The sequence below is a fragment of the Erinaceus europaeus genome, chromosome 18 (assembly GCF_950295315.1).
Source record: "Erinaceus europaeus chromosome 18, mEriEur2.1, whole genome shotgun sequence".
In the NCBI taxonomy this organism is placed as follows: domain Eukaryota; kingdom Metazoa; phylum Chordata; class Mammalia; order Eulipotyphla; family Erinaceidae; genus Erinaceus; species Erinaceus europaeus.
The window spans coordinates 6,411,378-6,438,662 of NC_080179.1; the positions used below are offsets into that span (position 1 = coordinate 6,411,378).

At 36.4% G+C, this 27,285-nt stretch overlaps 1 protein-coding gene across 4 annotated transcripts in view; it reads left to right on the forward strand.

The window, feature by feature from the left end:
- The window catches only part of CALCRL (calcitonin receptor like receptor), an 88,089-nt gene that overhangs the window by 3,809 nt on the left and 56,995 nt on the right, over nt 1-27,285 (forward strand). The window contains exon 1 of one of the 4 annotated variants that reach the window (XM_060177607.1): nt 17,419-17,485. The exons of the other annotated variants lie outside the window; for them this stretch is intronic. The gene's annotated coding sequence lies outside the window, so the exon portion shown is untranslated. Of the gene's footprint in view, nt 1-17,418; nt 17,486-27,285 lie in introns of those variants that run through there. 4 annotated transcript variants of the gene reach the window in all.

The following is a 27,285-nucleotide window of genomic DNA, read 5'->3' on the forward strand; positions in this document are numbered from 1 at the left end:
TTGTCTAGTTAGGATTATTTGCTCTTTTAATCTGAACAGACTAAATCATTTATGAATTTAGTTTTTATTTGGGTAATCTTAAAATCAAATAATTCATTTCCATTTCATATTTTTATGAATAAAAGTCTGTAACTTTAAAAGTCTTAGTTATTGTTACTGAACTAGAGTCTGTTTGTTAAGAAGTTAGTAGTGTAATCAGATGATAAACTGTAGGGCCAGGATATGGTGGCACACTTGAATGGCCATACTCATTACAGTGCTCAAGAACATAGGTTCAAAGCCTCGCCCCCCCCCATCTGTAGGGGGAAGCTTCATGAGGATGAAGCAGTCCTGCAGATGTCTCCCTGTTCCCCTCCTTCTCATTCTCCCCACCCCCTCTCAATTTATCTGTTTCCATCCAAACTAAATTTAAAAACGTAATTAATTATAAACTGATAATATTTTCTGAGAGAACGTCTTCGTTTTTTCCTTAAAATTAGTTTTACTCAAAAGAGACAGTATATGCAAACAAAAACACATCACTGTACTATTGTTTGCAGAAGTGGTTATAATGGCGTGTTTTTCAAAGCTAAAATCAAGTTGCCGTTGTAATTCTTCATGTTATTTGTTAAACATATGCTATATTTTCTACTTTATTACCAATTAAAAGGACCGCTTAACTCAACCTAAATTTAGAAAAAAAAAATCTAAATGAATAAGCAAACCCAGTGGGACTAAAGCTAGAATTCTATACATCATGGACATCATTAAATGGAATCTAATTTTCAGAGAAACATATTTCCTTTAACACAGGGTATGTTTAATTAAAAAATGTTAATGTGGTATAAATATTTGTATAAGCACGGAACAATTACTTCTCCATTCAGATTTCTGTGGTTTTCTCAGTGACTCCTGAGCATGTCTTCTGGCCAAAACAGCAGTGGCCTGTAGTGCAAACAAACAGATGACTTGGTAGAATTTGACTCTTCTGAACGTTCCCCTTCAATTCAGTCCAGTGGATATTAGCATACTTATGAGAACACCGTTAAAACCTTGGTATTTAATCAGTCAAAACATAAGGAAATTTTCTTTTATACTCAAGCACTAACTTCATAAAATAAATATAATCAACCTCTATCCGTTAACTGATTGAGGCCTTGGTTTTGCACATAAGCTTCAAATTTTTACCTCCCTTTTAAAGAACATTTGATGGGAGATGTGAAGCTTAATTAAGTGCTAGCAACAAATAAATAATGGTGTAATTTAATTGTTATGTGAGAATCAGTAGTGGTTGGTACAATAAAAAATATAAAAAGGATTAAGACTTTAAGAAAAATATTCACACAAAACAGTTTTCCTTTTGATTAACACTGAATGTTTTATTTAATGAGACATAGGCAAAGCTTGTTTTTGTTTTTGTCTAGTTAGTAGGGATTTAATATTTGAATGACTAATCTAAAATTTTTATTTGTGAATATATATGTGTTTCTTTTTTCTTTTAATTCACAGGGTAATGTCTCCCTAGGACAAGTCAACGTACATGACTAGCTAGGACAAAAACATGACGTGTGTCTGTGTTTTAGAAATTTAGGTGCTATTGTTTGACACAGTTGCTTTGCACAGTGCACACTTTATCAGCTTTCATATCCTCTGTAGTAAGGATATTGCTACCCTCTAAATACGCTGGTCACAATTTCATTCAACTCCTGTTGATCTAAAATATCTTGCATCTTGTCAGCTTTACTTGAACCTATATGCCTGCTTACCTCAGCTTTCTCACTTTTCCTTGACATTAGTAGATGAAGGATAAACTTCTGGAAATGTCTGTCTTCATATCTCTGAGTGACAGATAATTTTTTTTAACCTAAAACAGGAAAGTCTGCCTTTCCTACAGCGGTGCTGTGTCTCAGTCACCTGTGGAAGAATCTCTCTATGCTGCAGGCATGCAAAAGAACTATTGTTGTTGTTATTATTAATATTTTGCCTCCAGGGTTATTCCTGGGGTTCAGTGCCTGCACCATGAATCCACTCCTCTTGGAGACCATTTTTTCCCCCTTTTGTTGCCCTTGTTGTTGTAGCCTTGTTGTGGTTATTATTGTTGTTGTTGATGTCGTTTGCTGTTGGACCAGACAGAGAGAAATGGAGAGAGGAGGGGAAGACAGAGGGGGAGAGAAAGACAGACACCTGTAGACTTGCCTCACCGCCTGTGAAACGACTCCCCTGCAGGTGGGGAGCCAGGGGCTGGAACCCGGATCCTTACTCTAGTCCTTGTGCTTTACACCACGTGTGCTTAACTCACTGTGCCACCCCTGACCCCACAGAGAACCCTTTTGCTGCTGCTGCTACTGCTGCTGCCTGAGATCATTTCGCTAGCCTCTTGTCTTGTAGAGTGTTCAATACTCATGTGTAAATTCATCGATTCTTCCCCCAAAGTTAAGTTCTATCACTTAAGAGATACTGTTATTGCCTTTGTAGATATGAAACTTCAAAACTGAGGCACAGAGCTACTAAGTAGTTTGCCCAAGGCCACATAGTTAGTTACCAAGTGAGAGAGCCAAAACAGTGAATCCTGCCATCTGGCCCCAGAGCTCATACTCTGAACCATTCTGTTCCCCTTTCCAGCTGGTGACTGATGTCTGGTGAATCCTGGTGCACACAGATGCTATTCCCAGAGCCTTGGGTTAAAATATAGAATGAATTGTTCCATTAAAACAATGATGGATAAAATAACCGTGGCTTCTTGGCTTAGTCCATAAGATTATGAGATGGTCAGTATATTCCCCCTTTGAGGATCTGGGGCCTTGCTCATGTGTTATCACTGCTCCCAGGCTGATGTTTTAATTCAGATTAGAGAGACAAAGAGAGAGGGAGAGACAGCTCAGTGCTGAAACTTCTCTGTGCCACATTTCCATGTGGTGTGAGGGCTCAAAGCTGGGTTGAACAAGGCAAGCTTGCACTCTATCCAGAGAACTATTTCTATGAATCTCTGGAATTCTTTTTTTTAAAATTGTTTTTGTTTCTTACTAAATGAAAAAAAAAAACAAATCAACAACAATAAAAGAAAAATCAAAGTTCTGTGGAGGCACCGGTGAAATGTAAGATTAAGTGCAAAGACTTGAAAGAATTTTGAATTCAGTCATGTGAACTCAAATTCATCATTTTCTCATAATTTCAACAGTTCTCTTTTCTCATTATAAAATATACACTGCTGCATAAGGCAGGTGAAGGAGCTATAATACAATACAAATAAAATGTTTACTACTGTCTTTGACACTAAACAGGCAAGGATTCCACAAATTGAGAATTTGTCATATATCTTTTTTTGCCTAGGATATTTCCATGGAAACCCTCATTTCAAGCAATTCCACAGAGTACATCTTCATAAGATGTGAAAGTGAATAAATGTCTTTGTAACTATGTATAAACTGATTACACTTCCCCAACATATTACATATGTCAATCTAATACAACTGAAACTGCAGTTTTATTATTTATTTTTTGATAAATCTCTTCTTTTTAAATATATTATTTATTTATTATTATTATTTTTTAATAAGAAAGATACACAGAGAGAGACCAAAGCACTACTGGCTTATGGTGGTGCTAGGGAATGAACCTGGGACCTCAGGGCGTCAGGCATGAAAGTCTCTTGCATAACCATTATGCTATCATCCTAGCCCAAAACCACAGTTTTTAAAAGATATTTTATTGATTTTAATGAGAGAAAGATAGATAGATAGATAGACAGATGAGGGAAACCAGAACACTTACTATCTCTGGTTTATACTGACAATGAAGGTTGAACTCAGGCATGAACATCTTTTTGCGTAAACATTGTTTTCTCCTCAGTGCTAAAATCACAGCTTTTATTGGACTGACTACTTAAAAATTCTGTTTAATGGTGCAGAAGACTTCATTTGGTGATAAGAGTAATGCACAGATACTTGACACAGGGAGATAAGAGACTCTACATAGGAATGGCTCTTGCAAGCCATTATTTCCCCAAGTATGGTTATTTGGTTAATAAAAAAGAAAAGGGTTTTCATATTAAAATAAGTAAACTAAACAGAACTTTTTTTTTCTTTAACCCATGAAGCTCAATGAAGTGTGTAGTGTGCCCAAAGTCAACCAACCAAGTTGAATTTAATTTATGCTACAACTTTAAATTCTACTTTCTTGTGCAAATGCATTGTTTTTATCACTAGATTTCTAATTAATAATACTGCACAAGGATTAGAAAGGTGATGATCTGTGAGATTATACTCACACTCTTCAAACAAGGTAATTTGGCATTTTTATTTTACTTCTAATAAAATGACTTTTTATATTTCTTGGATCTTATAGAATATAATACATTAGAAATAAATTTAGATATCTGTCAAGAAACATTCAGTTAGTACTATCACAGCTGCAAGCACTAAGAATGATCATATTAAGACCTGGTAGGCAATATTCTATTGCACATTGGTCTTACATCATATTTTTGAATATACAATATATGGGAAAATGTGAATATCTGTAGCTAGACACTGGAAACTTCCTTGAAATAAGCTTACATTACAAAAGCACAATAGCTATCAAATACTTAGAACCTACAAATAGAGTTTACGATCTTTTATAGTTTATAGGTCATGATCTTTTTTTTTTTTGCCACTAGTGTCTACTGATAGACACTTGTGTTTTCTTACATGTTATATTTCAAAAATATGATGCAAGTTTACCTGTGCAATGACAACTAAGTGCCTATTTATTTAGGTTTTGCAATTTATCCTAGAGATGTGTTTTTGCATATTTCCATAAGCCAATTAAAAAAGTTGATAACTCTAGGGGGAAAAAATGAAATAGTAAATAATTACTATTGGAATTACCTGTTCTGTCTCCACATCTTATATGTGCCATAACCATCACCTTTCACCAAATCATATGTCCTGTATACTTTCTGGACTCAGGTGTTTAAAAAGATATACTTGGTTTTTAAACTATCTTTATACATTTCTTTAACGTTTAATTTATTAGTGAAATGGATAGAAAAAAAGAGAGGGGGGGAGGGAAACAGAGTGAGAGAAACGTCACTCTGCTACAAGTACTGCTGCTGGGGAATGAACTCAGGAACTCACATGGGAGAGTCCAACGCTTTATCTATGGCGCCACCACCAGGACCACATAAGAGATATTTTTTCTTCTAGTTAATTTATATAGCGCATTCCTGATTACTCTTCCTCTTAGTTAAAATCTGTTCTCATTGCTGCATATTTTACTTGAAGATATTTCTGTTCATGCCATCATTTATTCCTCTTAAAGAATAGTTATATTTTAATTCCTTTTATCTTTGTTGCTGTTGGAAGACCATAGGGTTAAACAGTATGACCCTCAGATTAGCAAGCAATTAGGATGGGCCAATCCCTAGACTAGATTTTATTGATTTATTAGATAAATTTTTAATTAATTTATTCATTTTCCCTTTTGTTGCCCTTGTTTTTTATTGTTGTAGTTATTATTGTTGTTATTGATGTCATCATTGTTAGATAGGACAGAGAGAAATGGAGAGAGAAGGGGAAGGCAGAGAGGGGGAGAGAAAGACAGACACCTGCAGACCTGCTTCACTGCCTGTGAACCGACTCCCCTGCAGGTGGGGAGTCAGGGGCTTGAACCAGGAACCTTGCAAAAAAAAAAAATTGGTTAGGTTGTTTTTCTTCTTCCTCATCCTCTCCTTCTCCTTCTCCTTCTCCTTCTCCTTCTCCTTTTCCTTCTCCTTCTCCTTCTCCTTCTCCTTCTCCTTCTCCTTCTTTTTTCTAGCCAGAGCAGAGTAATGATCAGCACTGGCTTATAGTGGTGCCTGGAATTGAACCAAGGGCCTCTGAGTCGCAACTGAAAAATCTGTTACATAATCACTCTGCTATTTCCCCAGTGTTCACAGAGTGGTACCCTTGGGATTAAAGCTTTGTAGCAAGTTTAGTACTTATGTGAACTTCAAATGAGATGTGAACAAGTATTAAAACTATCGGTAGAATAGTTGGGAGTAGATCAGTAAAATGATTTTTATAACTACTATTCAATATTTTAATTTACTGACTTCCTTATAGCTCTTAAACTTACTAATTATATGCTTTCCAAAAATGTGCTATATGACATGTTATCAGTTCAAAAATGGTTATAAATGACTGGATTTTTTTTTATCTTTTTAAAACTAATATATGCCCATAATTTATGAACTGACTTTGAGATTACTTCTTTCAGAACTGACATAGCTAAGTAAACAGAGTTTAGGTTTGGTTTTATATAACTCAAAATGTCTTAAAAGGACATTAATTGGGAAAATTTTTCAGTTACCCTGAAAACCACATTTGTTCACCATTTTCCAACTAGGACAAATCCATAAATGATGGAACATTCAACACTATATGTTCTCAACTACCTAATTCTCCTACCGTAAAAGATTATGTGTTCAGAGAGTCGGGTGGTAGCGCAGCGGGTTAAGCGCACGTGGCACAAAGTGCAAGGACCTGCTTAAGGGTCCTGGTTTGAGCCCCGGCTCCCCATCTGCAGGGACGTAGCTTCACAGGCGGTGAAGCAGGTCTGCAGGTGTCTGTCTTTCTCTCCCCTTTTCTCTTCCCTTCCTCTCTCCATTTCTCTCTGTTCTATCCAACAATGACAACATCACCAATAACGATAATAACTACAATAAAGCAAGGGCAACAAAAAAGAACAAATAAATATTTTTTAAAAAGATTATGTGTTCAAAACTCTTAATCCTACATGTAGTTTCTGAAACAAGAAACTTGAATAAACTAAATATAACTAGCTAGTAGGTTCCTAACTTAGAGATGGAAGACAACTTAATATGCACACTGAAGGCTTAAGTCTAAGATACAGAGCTTGAAATAGAATAAGCTTTGCTAAAAACAAAATCAGACAAGACACTATTCTCAATTACCTAACATAGTTTATAAGTTAAGGATCATTCTACATGTAGAATTACTGTTCTATAATATGTCTGTAGGATAGAGCTCTGTGCTTTTTTTTTAGGTACAATTGCATGACTTTAAATTGTGGAAGGGGAATTGTCTGTAAGTCCAGTGTCCAATGTATAAACACTGAGCTAGAGAACTTCCACAGTATGTATTTGAATTACCCTTTGGAATAAAAGTTATTTTGTAACAAACAGCAAAGACTATTAAGTGCCATATATATTGATTTTAAAGTATGAGAGATATTAAATAAGAAATACTTATTTGAATTAGTATCTCAGTTTCTTCCCAAACTTATCAAGTCTTGTTTTCTTTATTTTATACTAAAGTACCTGGATATTAAAAAAGAACTAATATTCTTGATTTGTGGGCCTAGTTTGTAGATTCATGGTTTTTCGTGTCTCTCCCATTTTGTCAACCCCTTTACTTTTAGACAAGTTTGCTTCTTGCCAATACTTCTGATATCAATTGGCACAAATTTAAAAGAAGATAAACACAATATTTAAAAGATGATTCAGAGTTATTACTGAGTTTCTCTTACTGAAAATGGTAAGGTCTCCTCTCAGATACCCCTGTGCCTAATTTTTTCTCTTCCCAACAGTTTTTGCTCAGATAGAACCTTTATTTAATAAATGCTTTGTCCTACAGTATGAATCATCTTGTAACAAACTACTATAATTTTCTATGCCATTTTTTATTGTCTACCCATACTATTGACATTTGAATTCTGAAGAATGAAGCATTTCTGTTTTTTACAATCATATATTTTTGAACACCCATGCAAATACCCACAAGTAGTAGGCATTTGAAGTTCACTGAATAAGCGGTTAAAGATAATTAACATGTTTTTGCATACCAGTCTTTATTTTACAGAAAATTGTATAGTACTTTGTTATTCACTATGTAGTGTACAATAGAGGCTGGAGTTAGAATTCTGCAGGTGATAAAGTCACTGCACATAGCCCAGAAATAAAAAAAATCAGAAGCTAATTAGCAAAGTATAATCCTTAAGTCAACATCACATTTTCCCCTTCACTGTTTTTGTAAGGAAAATAGTAAAAATGTTTTCTGTAATGTATTCGGGCTTCACTGACTTCCAAGAAGTGTCTTTGCAGACTGGGATACATGAGAAGGTTGATCAATATTTTAACACAAAATTTTAAAGCATTTCCCCAAAGAGTCAAACAATGCTGAAACTGGTAAATGTTCTTGTTTAAGCTGGCAGAGCTAGTCACTCCTGCCTTCCCATTAAAGTCTTAGTCCCATTACTTAGTGCATTCCTAGAAGCAGCACTACAAAGTCTAGAGAAGTAGAAAGTAAAAGCTTAGCAGTGGGACTGAAAGAGGTTAAGAATTTTTTTTTTGTTTGTTTCCAGGGTTATTGCTGGGGCTCAGTGCCTGCATCATGAATCCACTGCTCCTGGAGGCCATTTTTCCCCTTTCGTTGTCCTTCTTGTTGTAGCCTTGTTGTGGTTATTATTGCTATTGTTGATGTTGTTCGTTGTTGGATAGGACAGAGAGAAATGGAGAGAGGAGGGGAAGACAGAGAAAGGGAGAGAAAGACAGACACCTGCAGACCTGCTTCACCGCCTGCCTGTGAAGCGACACCCCTGGCAGGCGGGGAACCTGGGGCTCAAACCGGGATCCTTATTCCGGTCCTTGCGCTTTGGGCTATGTACGCTTAACCCGCTGCACTACCGCTCGACCCCCAAGAAATCTTTTTTTAAAAAGCATAAAGAACATTCATATTCTAAGTTCCTATGTTTGAAAAAGCTGATAGTGTGTCGAGGGTGAAATTTACTGACATCTATCTTGGGGAAATGGATCCTAGTGACACCAACAATCCTATAAATCAATATTCCCTCAACAAAGTGACACTTGTGTTGAAAGAAAAGAAGAGAAATAAAACAGAAAAGAGAAAGAAAGAGTGGGATTAAGGAGCACAGAGATCTGACCATTAGCCAAGGAACGATAAGTCTCTAGAATATTAAAGGACACAGAAATATATTCTACCGTAAAGACTGCTGAAAATGTGCACACTATCAACATTTTTATTTCAGCTCAGTACACATGTTAGCTATTTTTGATATCTAGAACTATACAAAAATAAGTTTTTTTAAGGAAAACAAACAAAATCACTTGCAGATTACAACGAATTTACGGAACATGAATTGTTAAATACAAGAGGTATATATTTGATAATTGATGAGTGACATGTTTATTAGTCTGTAATATGTGAGACTTTAAGTATTGATTTCCAAATACTGAAAGTTAATTCTCAAAGGATGTCAACTCAGTGGCTTAAAGAAATTGTTTCTATTGTTGTTATAGATTCTGAAAGTTTTCTCAACTTAATCCATAGGTTTATGTGCTCCAATACATGGCATTAAATGAGTCACGGAGTTTTGAAGTCATGGGACAGATTTTCACAAAGATATCTTTTAAATCAGTATAACTTGCAAATTATAACAATATTTTTCTTAAACGGACCCACGTGTAGAGACTCGTAAAGGTGATTATATTTTATTTTAAAACAGGATGATAATCATTATTTCACCTAGAGAATCATAATTCAGTTATATCTGATATGGTCATTATCACAAACACACATACACACACACACACACACACACACACACACACACACACACACACACACACGATTAGGCAAAGCACTGCTCTTCTGACTCCCTATGGACAGCAAGTATTAAGCCTGACATTTTAGACACTCAAGATACTTAAGTTGCTTTGTTTCAGTCTCCATAAAAAGTATATTTATAATCAATTATAAAAATATAATCCCTGGTACTACATGAATTCAACAAGGACAAATCAAGTAGAATGTCATGGAGGATGGGGAAAGTTCTCTACTTCCCTGCCTAGATGTCTTCCTCTCCGACTCTCTTAGAGAGAAAAACTAATAATTGGGCCAAGGAGAGCAAGGACAGCTTAACTGTAGAATGCCAGGTTTAGACCCTGAGTTCATTCTCCAGCATCACATTTTAAAAAATGACTTTGACATGCTGTTTTAAGTCATAATGTTGCCCACAAACAAATTGAATAATTCTGCAGATAGTTCTGTTTTACTTAATTCCTCTGTGAAATTATGTCTTCATCTGAGGTACTTAGAAAGATCTATCATGTTCTGCACATGTATGTGTATCACAATTTTGTTGAAAGCTTTATAATATTATTTCAAAATTTTATATATTGTAAAATTTTTTCCCTTGGGCAAAATTCAGGACTACATTCAGCAGCCATGTTTTGATACATGACAATGTGAAGGGGTGTGAGAGGCATCCAGAAATTGATTTAACTAGAAACAAACTTTTGGATAAGAGAGTTAAAATCCCAGAAGGACAGAAAAACAAGACTCAAAAAGCTGTCATTTATGTAACAAATATTTATGACTCTATGAATGTGATTAACTTACTAAGCTTTGATTATTGAGTTAAGCAAATTATGTAAAGCCAGGAATGGGACTTGAAAGTAAAGAGATAAGAAAAGGGGGGGGGGAAGGAGGGTGTAAAGAAGAAGAGAGAGAAGCTAAGAGATTATGAAGAAAATAGTTGGTTCAGTAAGATGTATTTTATCTGCAGGAAGGTTAGAAAATAAAAATCAGGTGCTAACACAGATCAAGTAAAATGCAGAGGTACTTTGAATACATGTAAGACATGGTCATATATATTAAAATTTAATAGAAAAATGCTTTCCAGATTGCCATCTAAATTTAGGAATGAAAGCCTTATCTGTTCTTTGCTTAAAAAGTGGGGTTGAGGGGGCCAGATGGTATCACAGTGGGTTAAGCATACATGGTGTGAAGTACAAGGAACAGTTTAAAGATCCTGGTTCGAGCCCTACCATCAGGGGGAGTCCCTTCACAGGTGGTGAAGCAGGTCTGCAGGTGTCTATTTTTCTCTCCCCCTTCTCTGTCTTCCCCTCCTCTCTCCATTTCTCTCTGCCCTATCAAACAACAACAGCAACAACAATAATATCAAGGGCAACAAAATGGGGAAAATGGCCTCCAGGAGCAGTGGACTTAAAGCGCAGACACCGATGATAACCCTGGAGGCAAAAGGAAAAAAAAAAAAAAAAGGGTTGAGTGTTAAGCCTAGGATTATTTCTTCTGACAAAAGGTAGGTTTTACCTACCTTTCTATGAGAAATAAACACTGCCTCCTGTATGCTAATCAAGTTCTAACCGGAAAGAAATAATAATAAAGACTCTAATTTAGCTGAAGGGCACAGAAAGTCTCAAATATTAGAAAATATTTGTCCAGGAAAATTTTTCAAAAGCATAGCTGAGAAAATTTTGAGCTTCAGTAATCATATTATATTTAAATCAGTAAAAAACACCTGATAAAAACAAAATGTCTGCAGAATCAGTCTGGGATGGTTCCGAACACAGAGGGAGGTGAATCTACTATGTTCCCTGTATGCCTTAAATTCTGAATATTGTGAGAATTAGACATCATAACACAATTAAGTTTGTATTGACAATGAGAAAATAAAGAAGTGAACAAGAGACATGTTGAAACAATTGGATTCTCTTTCTAAATGGTAAAAACATATGCTTAACTCACATAAAATGACCAGAGAATTGTTTCCTCTTCTAATTCTGGTTCTGAGAATTATTAGTTTTGTGATTGGGAGCATATGTTCTCTATTTGAATCATCCTAATTTAAAAGTCTTAGTAACTGGTAAAATCCCAGATACCATTTCACCGACTTTTCCTCTTTAATTCGACTCCGGGGTACACCCCCACAGGCGTGTGAACACACATACACCCAGAGGCCTATGACATTGTTCATCGCCACTATCTTCCATTTTTCTAAGTCATATTTTTAAAACTTCTAGTGTTTGAGTTGTACATTTGAGTGTGACTGAATGATGAAATCTTAACAGGGGTTGGGGGTGGTTAATTTAACAATACTCAACTTCCGGCGGTACTGTCTGAAGCATCTCTACTCCTACCCAGACCTGCTGTCCTTTCTCAAATGCACTGCATTTTGATATTTGTTCATTTTAAAGTATGTATTTATTTATGAATTCTGCCGTGGGTTGTGCCAGGAATCGAACTCAGGACTTCCCATTTGCAAGTGTTGTGCCTTTTGTCACTCCTTCCTGACTGGACATTTTAATGAATAGGTTCAGAAAAACCTCCAATGACTACACAAATCTAGAGTAAGAAGTCACATTCTTCATTCTGTTCTATCAACATAAAAACATCTTTATCATTCTCAGTCACACAAGATAGGTTACACTATACCTAGCATAAAGTCACCGTTTAAAAGAATCCCTATATGCCTATGACCTAGGCTGCCCGCCATACTTCTCCTGACGAAGTCACAGATATGTTTCCAGAAATCAGGCATTATCCTCAACTCTCACTAATCATCCCGTCATCTTACTTTATACCTTATCACATCTATGTATATACCTAAATAATAGGTTACTTAGTTTTGCTATGGGCAATCTATCATTTAGCTTTTCTATATAGGAACTTTGATGAGGTTTTCTAGTGTATAAAATGATCTTAAGTAATTGTTTATATTTATGCTGTAAAAAAAATCAGACACAAATGTTTTCTGAACTTTCTAACTCATTATATGAAAAAAATAATGTGATGTATACAAACATGTTTGATCGTTTCAGCAAGTTCAGTAGAATGGCTAAAGCTATATATTTTTTTTCTAAAGCATACTCCTTGTTTTAATTTAAAAAATTTTTTTTATTATCTTTATTTACTTATTGGATAGAGATAGCCAGAAATTGAGAGGAAGGAAGAGATAGAGAGGGAGAGAAATAGAGAGACATCTACAGCCCTGCTTCACTACTTGTGAAGCTTTCCCCCCTTCAGGTAAGGAAAAGGGCTTTGAACCTAGGTCCTTGCACATTGTAACACATGCACTCAACCCGACCCCGCTATCTTTATTCTTAAGTGAAATCATTCTGAAGATAGTTTTTGGAGACTTTTTTGTTTCATCCACATTATGTTTTGAAGATGTGTAAGTGTTGATTTGTACAGCTATGGTTCCGCTTTCCCATCTCTTTTCTCCTCTGCTCTCCCTCCCCCTCTTCTCTTCCCTTTCCACTGTGATGCTCTGTACTGTGAATATACCGCAATGTATCCTTTTTGTTTTTTTCTGAGAAGACATCTGAATTGTTTCCTACCCTGTTGCTATCACAGACAGTCATGTAATGGTAATGATTATTATTATTTAAGAGTCATCTGGTAAACGTGGTCCTGAAGAGTTTCTTTTAGGAGTACAGTTAGTTACTAGTAGGATTTTAGGGGTTTTGTTATTCTAAGTGCTTGTCCCAGTTTATGCTCTCACCAATTGTCCATACACTTCTCACTGTACCGTATTCCTTCAGATTCCTTCCAGTACTTTGTATTATTGTCAAATTCTAAAATATTTGCTAGTCTGGTGGGTGTAACATAGTACCTCATTGTGGTTTCAGTTTGCATTGTCCTGGTCATGAATCACAGCAAGTTTATATGTAAAATGAATTAAAATGTTCCTTTCTCTGAAACATTTGTTTCTAATTGGGTAACAGTGACTTAATGCTCTAGAGTTATGGGTAACCCACTTTATACTTGGACTTTCTGAAGGGGAGGATTTCCTCATGCTGCTTAGGTGGTCCAGGGAAGGAAAGGGTTTGTTTTACTGCTTCCAAAGCTGGCAGTATATGGGCAGTGTGTTTCATCAACCAGGAGATGGACTGATCCCTCTGTCTTTCCATTGCCCATTTAAAAATGCCATCAAATAAACATTAAAACCTCCCTTAAAACTAGAAGAAAACAAATAATTAACTTCAGATGCATGTGTATTTAAGGAAAAAGAACACACTTTGTCATTTAACACAGTTTTGGGTAGAAGTTACAAAAGATTTTCAATATCCCGTTGCCCTGACTTGCCCCCACTCAAGTGGTACATTTATTAGAACTGGTGAAATTTCATTGGTCACTGATACATCATAATCACCCTAAACCCATGGCTTATATTACATTTGTATTCTATGAGATTGGACAATGTGTAATAAAATTTATTGTGTGTTTTTTTATAATCTTTTGATTCTTTTAAATAAGTTACTGGTATTACAAATCTCTCGTACAAGAGAGTGTCTTCTACTCTTGTGATGCATAATTATTTTGTACACATAAATCACAGAATTCATTTAGAATTAAAGTTTGTGTCTTTGACATAATTCCTCATTTTGGAAACTACATCGTTGCCTCTATGTAACAACTGAATTTAACCATTATATTTCTTCAGAACGCTCATCTCCTAATAATAGTCATACTTAGGTTCACATTTTTCTTTTTTAAATATTAACTTATTTGTTTACTCACTTATCTGATAGACACAGACAATCTATGATGGAAGGGGGGGGGCAGAGAGGAAGAGAGAGAGAGGCCTGAAGCACTTTTTCACTGCTAGTGCATCTTCTCCATAGCTGGGGAGCAGGGTCGTGAACCCAGGTCCTAGCACATAAAAACATGTGTGTTCAACTAAGTGTGCAACCACCCCGCCCCAAAATTTTGTTTTTATCCTAATTTTTAATTTCACCTTGACAATATTACAACAAGATTTTTCTATAACTCTTACTTGTCATACTTTATTGAGCTCTAATTCCTCTGTTTCACACTAATCAGTCACATTAGCCAATAGTGCCAATTGTGATTAGACTTCTTTTTTGCTTTGTGCAGATACTTTTATAATTTTTATTAGAGTTTCACAGTGCTTTTTTAAGTATTTTTTAAATTTTTTAATATTTATTTATTCCTTTTTGCTGCCCTTGTTTTATTGTTGTAGTTATTATTGTTGTTATTGATGTTGTTGTTGGATAGGACAGAGAGAAATGGAGAGAGGAGGGGAAGACAGAGAGAGGGAGAGGAAGACAGACACCTGAAGACCTGCTTCACCACCCGTGAAGCGACTCCCCATGTGCACTTAACCCACTGTGCTATCGCCTTACTCCCTCACAGTGCTTTCTATGCATTCTCATTTCTTCAATGAAAATCTATTTTTACTACTACTAACACTGATATTTTTTAGAACAAAGCGGTATAAAATAGGTACATACTTTTATTACTATTGCTGCATGTTCGCTAACTGAAATGAACGCATCAATCTCTTTTGATTCTTTATAATATAGTGCCAGGGAATGCATTCAGGACTTCAAAAGTGCACAAAAGTGCTGAGTGATCTCCTGGAACTCGATTTTATATTTTATTTTAGTTATTTTGATAAAGAAGAGAAATTGAGAGAGAGGAAGAGAGAAATAGAGACACCTGTAGCACTGCTTCATCTCTTGTGAAGCTTCCCCTTGTAGGTGTGTACGGGGTTTGAGCCAGGACCCTGGTGCATTGTAACATGTGCTTAACCAGAGGCACCATCACCTGGTCCCCACTCACCACCACCACCCCTCCCCCCCTCTTTAAGTCTGTTTATTTAATAACATGAGAGAAAAAAGCACAAGAGCATTTCTCTGACACTGTAGTGATGAGGAATGAACCTGGTACAGTATGCTCTCATGTAAAAAGCTCTAGCCACTGTGCATACTCCAGGGTTGTTGGGTCCAATTTTTATTTATTCTATTTTATTATTCCCAACTCCAAAATCACTTTATTGAGGAAATGTGACAGGACTGTCATTATCACAAGGGTACTTTTCCACATTTTCCCAAGATAGTATCAGGACATTTCAGCCTCCATTAACTCATCGTCCTGTCTTACCACAGAACTTCCTCTCAGTGTTCATGTCTGTGCTGAGGTAGAGACTATCGTTCACTGAGGATTAACCCTGAATGGGCCTTTGTTTTCTTCCTAGAGCTAATCTGTGAGTGAGATCACCCAGTATTTGTCCTTTTCTTTTTGGACTATCTTAGTCAACACAATAGACTCAATTTTTAAAATTTGTATCTGGAGGTAGGAAGGTACACAAATGCACTGCTCTCCGCTGATGGAGTTCCCTCCTCCTGCTATCCAAACAAACAAATAAATGATTCATAACATTCTCGGCAGGGAAGAGAATTAGATTTCTAGAATCATACATAAAAAATAACATTCCATGGTCCATATTCAGTTCTATTCCTAGTAGCAACTTCTAACGAGTTGGGAAATACTCAAAATAAACTTCAACTTTGAACTCTCTGAATTCCATACCTATGCCAGGAAAGCCTGAGATTGACAATTCTACTTATTTTCCAAAATAGCCTTTAAAAATATCCAGACTGTAAGTATATTCAGTATCTCTTGATGTAAAAATAAATCTCATTAGTCTTATAAAATCTTGTTTACCCTATCCCAAAATCCTGATCCTAATTATAATGCATCCTAGACAATGTATAAATAATACTATAGGTGACAAGCATATGTAAGGAATATATATTTACAGAGTAATTTAAAAACTGGCATAAGGATCCCTAGGCTCTCCACCTGCAGGGGAGTCGCTTCACAGGTAGTGAAACAGGTCTACAGGTGTCTTTCTTTCCCCCTCTCTGCCCTCCCCTCCTCTCTCCATTTCTCTCCATCCTATCTGATAATGACAACAACAATAATAACTACAACGACAATAAAAATAACAAGGGCAACAAAAGAGAAAATAAATAATTTTTTAAAGTTTTTTTTAATAAAAAAGAAAACATTGGCGGAAACTCAAGAGATAATCATTAAACATAGGCAATAAAAAAAGCTTGATTCATAGGAGTATGGTCAAAAGATCTTTTAAGTTACAATATGTTAGCAGAAATCAATAATTGTATAAAGGGAATTTTAAAATTTTCACATTCTAAAAGTTGACTAGTATAGAAATATAAATCACAACACTAGTTTGTAACTATATCTGTGTCCAACCTCAGTTTTAGTCTGAGAAGACAGGAGTAAATTATGCTTATATCCAGTTAACTCTAGGAGGATCTAACTTGTTAGTAATGGTCTATATTTAAGTAGAGCTAAATCTCATTACTGACATGATGAAGAGACTAGCCCCTTCTTCTGACAAAGTCTGTGTCACTCTTTCCTCCTCCTTCACTTTGATCACATTGACAATTTCTGTGCTTTGAACCAGCTGCATCATTCCTACATCAGAACCAAAGACCAAGTTATTCTTCTGGGAACAATATTTCTTTTGAACATTTCAGAGCATCTAACTCTTTCTCATGTTGGGAATTAAAACAATAGGAAACATCTGCCACCTCAACCTAAATCTGTTTATCTTAAAGCCTTCATTCTTAAGAAGTAAGTTACCCGAAACAAAGTTCTTCCTTGCAACAAGTGTGATGGCCACCTAAACAGGTCTAATGCATTTGCTCCCAAGTTCTCATTAAAATAAAATATTTAAACTATACACTTGTAATTTTAACAACAACAACAAACACGGGTGTAATGATTTGATGTTCCGTAAAATAACACTATACACTAAACGTATTACCAGATTCACAGGAATGTTCTTTTGTCATTCAAAGTCCTACGATGATACATCTACCACTTGTGCTGTCACCTGTCACAATTTTCGATGACTCCACCTTCAGGTATCACACACATTACAAAAGAATTCCCACGACTTGATGAAGGCAACTTGTTGACTTTCCAATAAAATGTAGGGTAATGTGAACCTGTTCACAATAAAAATAGGTCACACACTGATTTGTAAATCAACTCCAGATAATTTCTGATAAAGAAAAATTTGAGAGTGAGTGCAGCCAGATAATGATGAGAATTCATTATGGGCATTTTCCAAAATTACAGACAGTTCCTGGGACCTTAGAGTAAAGGTAAAAACACTGCAGTTTTGTTCTCTTGGTAAGAGAACAAAATGAGTTCTATCCGACTTGTAGTATGATTGATTTAATACATTTAGCTCAGTTATCACACAGTGTGGCTAATCTTTTCATACACAGACATAGACATTCATGCATATACAGACTCCCACAGGACAAGCTAGGTTGTTCATTTGAACTAAACTGTTTGCTCAGTCTAGTTCTTTGTTTTCTGATCCTTTACATTGTATTATGTCCCTATATATTGTTGTAAAGCTTTATTAGAATAGAATATAGGGGGCTGGGCGGTAGCAGTAGGTGAAGCGCACATGGCGCAAGGACCGGCGTAAGGATGCGGGTTCGAGCCCCCGCCTCCCCACCTGCAGGGGAGTCGCTTCACAGGCGGTGAAGCAGGTCTACAGGTGTCTGTCTTCCTCTCCTCCTCTCTGTCTCCCCCTCCTCTCTCTATTTCTCTCTGTCCTATCCAACAGCAACAACAGCTATGACAACAATAACAATTATATCAAGGGCAGCAAACGGGGAGAAAAAGGCTGCCGGGAGCAGTGGATAGCTCCAGCGATAACCCTGGAGGCAAATTTTTTTTAAAAAAGAAAGAAGAGAATGTAATCGTTTAACATTTAAAATTAGAAAAAATGAAAATGGGGCATGAATTGTTTTATATTTGCAATTGCTCTGCGTACTCATTTCAGAACTCTCTATCCAAACAGTTTTGGTTTCAATCCTGGTCATTATTTAAAAGCTTCAGGGGTCATTGGTGCATCCACAATATAGCTTGCTGTTGTAGAAATTAGCGTCTCATTTATAGCTGTTATTATAGGTCATATGAAGTGATTTGCCAATGTACAATTATATTATTACACTGTAAAACTCCTACATCACAAAATCACAGCTTTCCAACTCTAACTTATTTCTAGACTGTGAAGTATTTAACAATTCAATCTTTCGCCATCTAAAAAAGCTATAATTGTATTAATAAAAAATAAAAGTTACTAATTATTTCACCATAAATTCAAAGCTTACAGACATAAGATTCATACTCTGTACTTAAGCTGAAATTTTTAAATTCTCAAATTATACTCTGTGTCCCAAAATAGACACTCTGTAATTATTCTTTGTCCTACAACACTTTGGTAGCTCATCGTTCCTGTTCTATCCTTTCATGTGTCAGTTTCCTTTGTAAGTTTCATTTCACATGACTCACTGTTGCTAGAGCAAAGTTTGAATACACAAAATGCCCACTTAGGTCTAACTGCTGAATTTTTCTTCCTGTGCTATTTTTTTTATGTGAAGCAGTGCCAGCTCAAATTGTGTAAGGTTTCAGTTTTGCTTAGTGAAAACATAGGATAGAACATAAGATTAAAGAAAATTCCTTCACTAGGAAACAACTTATTTTAACTTCTACTATGGATGTGTTAGAGATCTCCGTGTGAAAATTCTCATGAGAAATAGAATGTTTAAGTGGGTAGTTTGATAGAGATAATTTGTAAATGACCTGATAAGAGAGAAAATAAATTTGCAAAATACTGTTAAGATGCTTCTTGAAGTGAATTGCCCTATTGTAATTTTTTAAATTTTTTTCCCTAACAAATATACAAATTGAGGTGTATATATATATATATATACATATGTACATACATACATACATACATGCATACATATCTAGGTTCCATCAATAAAATGGTTGAATACACATATAGAGAGATTGAAGAATATGTCTAAGCTGCAAGGCTGCATTTTGCAGTCATTCATTTGAAACACATGTTTTAATATAAACCTAATAATACAATATAAGTCTAATATACATATGAATCTAACAGTATAAAAAATTAAGAGGCACAGAACTAAAACTTGGGAAAGGAGTTTTTTGTTTTATCTACCAGTTGAATAACGATGTTATAGCTTGAAGGGCTATCATATTCCAAAAGCTTGTCCAATGGCATAAAACCATACATATCACTGAGAATCAGATCTGTCGGAATAAACCATAGCCAGAACTGTTGGATTCCAGATGGATTCCAAGTATTGCACTCTGTCTATGTTGGAAAACCCCATGTCAATTTCAAAAAGCAGCAACATATAGAAAGATGCAAAAACTTATGTCTTCTTTTTTGTTTGTTTTAATTTTTAGTGATTTAATAATGATTTACAAGATTTTTTGCCTGCAGGGTTGTTTCTGGGGCTCGGTGCCTGCACTACGAATCTACTGCTCCTGGAGGCCATTTTTTTCCATTTTGTTGCCCTGTTGTTGCCCTTGTCATTGTTATTGTTGCCATTGATGTTGTTGTTGGAAAGGACAGAGAGAAACCAAGAGAGGAGGGGAAGACAGAGAGGGGGAGAGAAAGATAGCCACCTGCAGACCTGTCACCACCTGTGAGGCGACCACCCTGCAGCTGGAGAGCTGGGGCCTCGAACTGTGATTCTTAAATGGATCCATGCGCTCTGCGCCACGTGCGCTTAACCCGCTGAGCTACCAATTGGCCCCGATATACAAGATTTTAAGATAACAGGGGTACAATTTCACACAGTTCTGTGTCCTATCCTTTCCAGTGGAAATAACCCTATTCTTTATCCCTCTCTGGGAGTAGGGACAAACATTCTTTTTGGAGGGCAGAAGATAGGAGTACTGCTTTACAAAATATATCTATTTTGACAATTTTCTGATTTCTAAAATTGTGCGACTCCTAGCATGAATGTGACAAAGTGAAATCATGAATCAGAAGGTGTCACAATTACACCTTTATCTCTCAGGTATAAATAATGTTAATTTTTAACTTCTAGCCAACTATTCTAAAAATTCCCAAATTTATCTTTTTCTGGTTTTTAGTCTAAATTTTTGTCCATGCTATTTTTATCAGATACTCTATAATTATGAACGGTTGTATGGGCAAACCATTCTATTTCATGGTTCATTCCATGAATGTATAGATTATTGCTAAAATATTTAATAATGTATTCCTCATACGTCTACTAGCTGTTATAACAAATGAAAATGCACTAACATTTATTGATGACTATTATCAGGAGTAAGTTTCTATTCACCTACTGTAAGGGAAAAATCTTACAGCCTAGAAAGAAAGGGTGTGACTTCTAAGGAAAGCATTTTCACAGGAAGTTCCTGCTTTGACTGAAAATACAGTGCTCTCAGACTGCTCTAGACAAAAGGAAAGCCATCAGGCATAGCTGTAGCATTTAAAGTATGCTGAATCTGAAACATTCCTGTCAATGAGAAACAGATACCGGCCTTCAAGGAAATTGAAGCTATGATTCAATTGATTTGGCAAATAGACCTGGTGAAAATTAGCTAACTCAAGCACACCTTTCAAGTCACTTATAGGAAACCCATATATAAACATTTATTTGATAAAAAACCTTTTTCAAATGAAAGGGCAGTAAAAGAAAATAGAATCACTTGTTGATACAATTGCATGGTTGACTTCTCCCCTGAAAAAAAAAAAAAAGTTAAGTCATTAATTTCTTGTGAGAGACAGAGAAATTGAAAGAAAAAGTAAAAGTGAAAGGGAGTAACAGGAGTGACAACTGCAGCACTGCTGCTGATTATTATTATTTTATTGCACCAGTGTTTTTGTTGGCGCTCAGTTGCCTGCAGGACAGATCCACCACTCCTGGCAGCCATTTTGTTTTCAATTTATTTGCTAGGATAGATATAAATTGAGAGGGAAAGGGAAGATAGGGAGAGAGAAAGAGACACACTTGCAGACCTACTTCACTTATCCTGAAGCTGCTTTCCTGCCTTTCTGGAGCAGGGACTTGAACCCAGGTCCTTGCACATGGTAATGTGAGAATTCAGCTGGGTATACCACCATCCAGGCCCCCTGTTAATTCATTTCACAACATTTTTTTTAATCTTTCAGATAAATTTCCATTGATAACTTAGAGTACCAAAGGGATTTGACCTAGGGGACACATTTTTAGTCAGTCCTCTACCATTAGCCAATTGCACGAATTGGTCAAGACATTTCACTTCTCTGTTTCTGAGTGCCCTGATTTCTAGTCTGTACTTTATGTCAAGTTGATATCATTTTGTATCATGACCAATTGATATTTAAACAAAAAAAACTTACAAAAGGCATATGACTCATTCATAAAACCAAAATTATTGTTAACTTGCATTAATTAGATCTTTGATTTTTCTGTTCAGATTTTTTTCAGTGACCTATTTCTTCTAGCATTTCACACAACAGTATAGGTGTTTACTATACGTACTATAACTTTAAAATGAAATACTGTGTAGAAAGAATTCACCATGATCAGTTCTCTCAAACTGTCATCAGTTCATACACGTATGACATACCCAATGGAAAAGTACACAACATCTTCCAAAACCCACATTGTGAGGCAACAGAAGATAGTGCCTTAGTGCTATTTTCAAAATAGAGGACTAAGTACTAACAGGATTAAGATCACTTTTAATGACTGTGAGTGCTGAGGACAAAACAAAAGAGGGTTGCCAGAGGAAGAATGGTGTGCAATGTTCCTACAAAAGAGATGTGGGAAAAACATCCTTTTTAATACTTCATGAGACTCTTAGGGTTTTACAAGATGCTAGAGGCATTGTGCTCTGAGGTGTAGCTAAAATCATGAATTTATAAGTCATTTGTGATATGACTTGATATGCAAAGGCTTCTAAGTAGGACCTAGTAAGATTTCAGTAACTACAGTACTTAAAAGCTTACTCAAATACATTAGGATACATATTAAATTGCATAGAAACAAGGGCAGTTTTCAAAGTGTTTGAGTTTATAAAAATCCCATGTGAAGTCTGGGATTGCCTATCTGGTTTAAAATTCCTTGCATTCTTTCATGATTCACCTAGAAATAAAAAGTTATTACATATTTCCTAATAAGCTTATTTTTGGATAGGAAAGACTGGATGTTGCTGCTTTGACATGGGAGATCATGCTGATCCATGCAATCTTAAAAAGTAATTAATTCGGGGGTTGGGCGGTAGCACAGCGGGTCAAGCGCATGTGGCACAAAGTGCAAGGACCAGCATAAGGATCCTGGTTCAAGCCCCCAGCTCCCTCACTACAGGGGAGTCACTTCACAGGCAGTGAAGCAGGTCTGCAGGTGTCTTTCTCTCCCCCTCTCTATCTTCCCCTCCTCTCTCCATTTCTTTCTGCCCTATCCAACAACAAAAGACATCAACAACAACAACAATAATAACCACAACAAGGCTACAACAAGGGCAACAAAAGGGGGAGAAAATGGCCTCCAGGAGCAGTGCATGGTGCAGGCACTGAGCCCCAGCAATAACCCTGGAGGAAAAAAAAATTAATTAATCCATGCCTTACAAATTTCTACTTTGGAAGGGCAACATGTAAGTTTATGTAAGTTGGCACTGACAGAAACCTTTTAGTGTGCTTATAAGATAATTATCAATGGCTTTAAAACCTTAAGCCAATCCTTTCTCAAAATCTATGCAAATTATTCTATATTCTGCTTAAAACTAAATGCTTACACATTTATTATTACTGCATTTATGTGTTTAAAAGACGATACTATTTTTTCTCTTATCTTTTTGCAACAAATGTTTGCATCTCTTCTCATCTTCTTTACATGCACATACCAAAATTCTTTTTTTTTTTTCTTCCTCCAGTATTATTCCTGGGGCTTGGTGCTAGCACTACGAATCCACTGCTCCTGGTGGACATTTTTTTCTGATTTATTTATTTATTTTATTGGATAGGACAGAGAGAAATTGAGAGAGAAGGGGGAAAGAGAAAAAGAGATAGACACCTGCAGACCTGCTTCACCACTTGGGAGGTGACCCCTCCCCACCTGTGGGTGGGACACAGGGTTCACAACAGGATACTTACAGGAGTCCTTCCACTTCAGACTATCCGTGGTTAACTGGGTACACCATCACCCGCCCCCCCCCCCAGACTTTTTTTTCTTTTTCACTCAAGACACCATTCAAGCATGTGGATTCCAAAGATTTAAATTGATAATATCAATTACCACCTAGAGGATGTCAATTAAATTGCATGCACTGAGTGGGGCCTCTGATGATTTCTGTTCTTCCTGGCCCTAGCTGACAGGAATTCACCATTAAGTTTGCTACTTTATTTTAATAGAATTCTTTTTTCTGGAAGACAGTTTTCCCTAAATTTAACTTTATTGCAGCTGTAGGCAAATACAGGAAACCTGGCAATGGCACCCTGGTCCAGTGTGATTTTTATCACAAGGAGAGCTACCTATACCTGTTGACCCAAATTGCAAAACAAAAATATCTGAGGATGACCACTATCATATTTAAGTTACACAGCCAGTTTCAACTTAATGATTTTATATGTTAAAAAGAGTAGTTCAATAAAGTAAGAGAGTATTTTAAACATATGCATTATGAAAGGCATACCATGATCTGAGAAAAAGCTTTGATCTCTTATAAAACCAGTTCATTCATTCTTTTAATCAGAAGACAGAAACTCTTTTATATACTCACCATTGGGAAAGATATAGTTAAAAAAAACACACCAAAATATGAAGTCAGAAAATTGATTCATTCCAACCACAACATAAATATGACTTTAATGTTTTGCTTTAAAAGACTAACTTCAAAATAAGGTCTATATCATTTTATAGATTTTAGGGGTTATCTCTATTAGTCGTTTATAGTTTGGTGCATCTGAAGGTTTAATCACTAGTGGGTAAACAAAGGCTATGTTGGCATATAAATCATTTTTTGTTTCTAAAGAAATTAGCTTTGGTGGGGGCTGGGTGGTAGCACAAGGGATAAGTGCACATGGCACAAAGCGTAAGGACCAGTGCAAGGATTGGCATAAGGGTCCCAGTTGGAGCCCCCAGTGATCTCCCCACCTGCAGGGGGGGTCACTTCACAGGTGGTGAAGCAGGTCTGCAGGTGTGTCTATCTTCCTCTCCTCCTCTCTGTCTTCCCCTCCTCTCTGTCTTCCCCTCCTCTCTTGATTTCTCTCTATCCTACCCAATAGCAACATGGCTATAACAATAATAACAATAACAACCACAACAAGGCAACAACCAGGGCAACAAAATGGGAAAAATAGCCTCCAGGAGCAGTGGATTCATAATGCTGGCACCAAGTCCCAGTGATAAAGCTGGAGGCAAAAAAAGAAAGAAAAGAAATGAAATTAGCATTGGCTCTGGAATGAATAGTTCTTAATCATAGCTTTTTATGAGTGATACTGTTAACGACTAACATGCTTTTAATTTTCACATTGCCTTAAGGCAGATGTCACAGATACTGTAAATACTGGTATATGTATAGTTAAATTAAGCTAAGGAAGATCCCTTAAAAGTGTGTTTAATTCAACTCTACATATAGCTGGTATTTTACTTAGAAGATATAAACTGCACTTTTATACTTTCTTGTTCTAATACTTTAAAGATATTTCTTGGGGCTTGGTTGAATGCACATGTTACAGTACTCAAGGACCTGGGTTCAAACCCCCAGTCCCCACTGGCAGGGGGAAAGCTTTGCAAGTGGTGAAGCAGGGTTGCAGGTGTCTCTCTGTCTCTTTACCAGTTTCCTTCTCAATTTCTGGCTGTGTCTACCCAATACGTAAAAATAATAATAAAAAAAACTAAAAGATATTTCTTTTTAAAAAAATATTTATTTATTCCCTTTTATTGCCCTTGTTGTTTTATTGTTATAGTTATTGTTGTTGTTGATGTCGTCGTTGTTGGATAGGATAGAGAGAAATGGAGAGAGGAGGGGAAGACAGAGAGGGGGAGAGAAAGACACCTGCAGACCTACTTCACCACCTGTGAAGTGACTCCCTTGCAGGTGGGGAGCCGCAGGCTTGAACAGGGATCCTTATGCCGGTACTTGCACTTTGTGTCACGTGCTCTTAACCCGCTGGGCTACCGCCCAACTCCCCAAAAGATATTTATCAATATGAAATAGAAAAGCACTGGCACTGGCACTCAAGACTTGGCATTTCCATGTCCTGCCCCTTCTTCACCATATTGCTTCCTAGATCACATTAGCTCTATGTCTACGAGAAAATATTAAATGCACGATAACTTTTTAAATTACAGTTGTAAGACACATGAATTTTTTCTATAAGTTTCATCTTAGAAATAAACTCTGAAGACTTAAGACATTTTATTAGTTTGTTGTAACTGCCGTAGAAGAAATCAGACCGGGAGGCTTAGACAGCATGAACTGGTTCCTTAGTCTAGGAGATTGGAAGGAAGTTCAAGATCAAAATATTGCAGGTATGGTTTCTCTAACTATCTTGCTACTTGGCGTTAAGATAGCATAGTGATCTTTCTTCCTATGCCCTCTTTTTTTTTCTTTCTTTTTAGATATGAAGAGATATGTATTATGGTCACTTTATGGAAGCTTAGTATTATAAATTTTAGCATTACTTCCCCCAATAAATTGTTTTTTTAAAATATCTAATAAACACCTAAAGATCATATGGTTAGAGTGACTTCCCAAGCATTACCTCTACATTAAAGGGTACCATCAATCCCTTATTTATAGCCTATTACAGACTTTGAGGAGGGAGGAATCCAAGGTAGAATGTATGGATCTAATTTCCCACTGATGGGATGAGAAGGCAGTTGGGCACAGAGTGTGATACAAGAGCAGCTAGCCAATTGGTAGCTTTTTGAAAACAGATGAGAAGTTCAGAGAAGAACACCAGGTAAGCATTTAAATGAGATAACTAAATGAAATCCTCAAAGGCAAATTTAGCTCAAGAGGGTAAAAAAAAAAAAAAAAACAGGTAGAAAAATCAAGAGTCATGACTCTAAATTGGACCTGAGTAGATGAGCAGTCAGTGGTGCCATTAACTGAGAAAGGGAAAAAGAACAGCTGTAAGGCAAAAAAGAAGAATATATAATAGGTATTTAGTAATCATCTGTAGAAGCCAGGTGGTGGTGCATCTGGTTAACGTCATGTACTACCGTGCAAAAGGACCCTGTCCAAGCCCCTGGTCCCTACCGCAGGGCGATAGACTTCATGAGTGGTGAAGTAGGGTTGCAGGTATCTCTCTGTCTCTCTCCCTCTCTGTTTCCCCCTCCCCTCTCAAATTCTGGTTGTCTCGATTTAATAAATAAATTAAGATAATAAAAAGACTTTCAAAATGAAATCAACTGTACAAGAGATTAAACTTGAGACTGATTGATTGGTGGACAGAAGTTATTTATTTATTTATTTATTTTGCCTCCGAGGTTGTCACTGGGGCTTGGTACCAGCACTACAAATCCACTGCTCCTGGCGGCCATTCTTTTTCCATTTTATTTGATGGGACAGAGAGAAATTGAGACAGGTGAGGGAGGTAGAGATGAGGAGAGAAAGACACCTACAGACCTGCTTCACTGCTTGTGAAGCGAACACCCTTCAGGTGGCTGGAACCAGGATCCTTGGGTGTGTTCCTTTTGTACTATGTGCAGTTAACCCAGTACACTACCACCCAGTCCCTGTGGACAGAAATTTTGAACAATTTTTTTTTCTTTCAAAAATCTGCTCAGTTATTGCCAGAGATACTGTTGTATTCTCATCTAGATGGAAAATTCTGAGACCAGAGAGATAGCTTACTGGG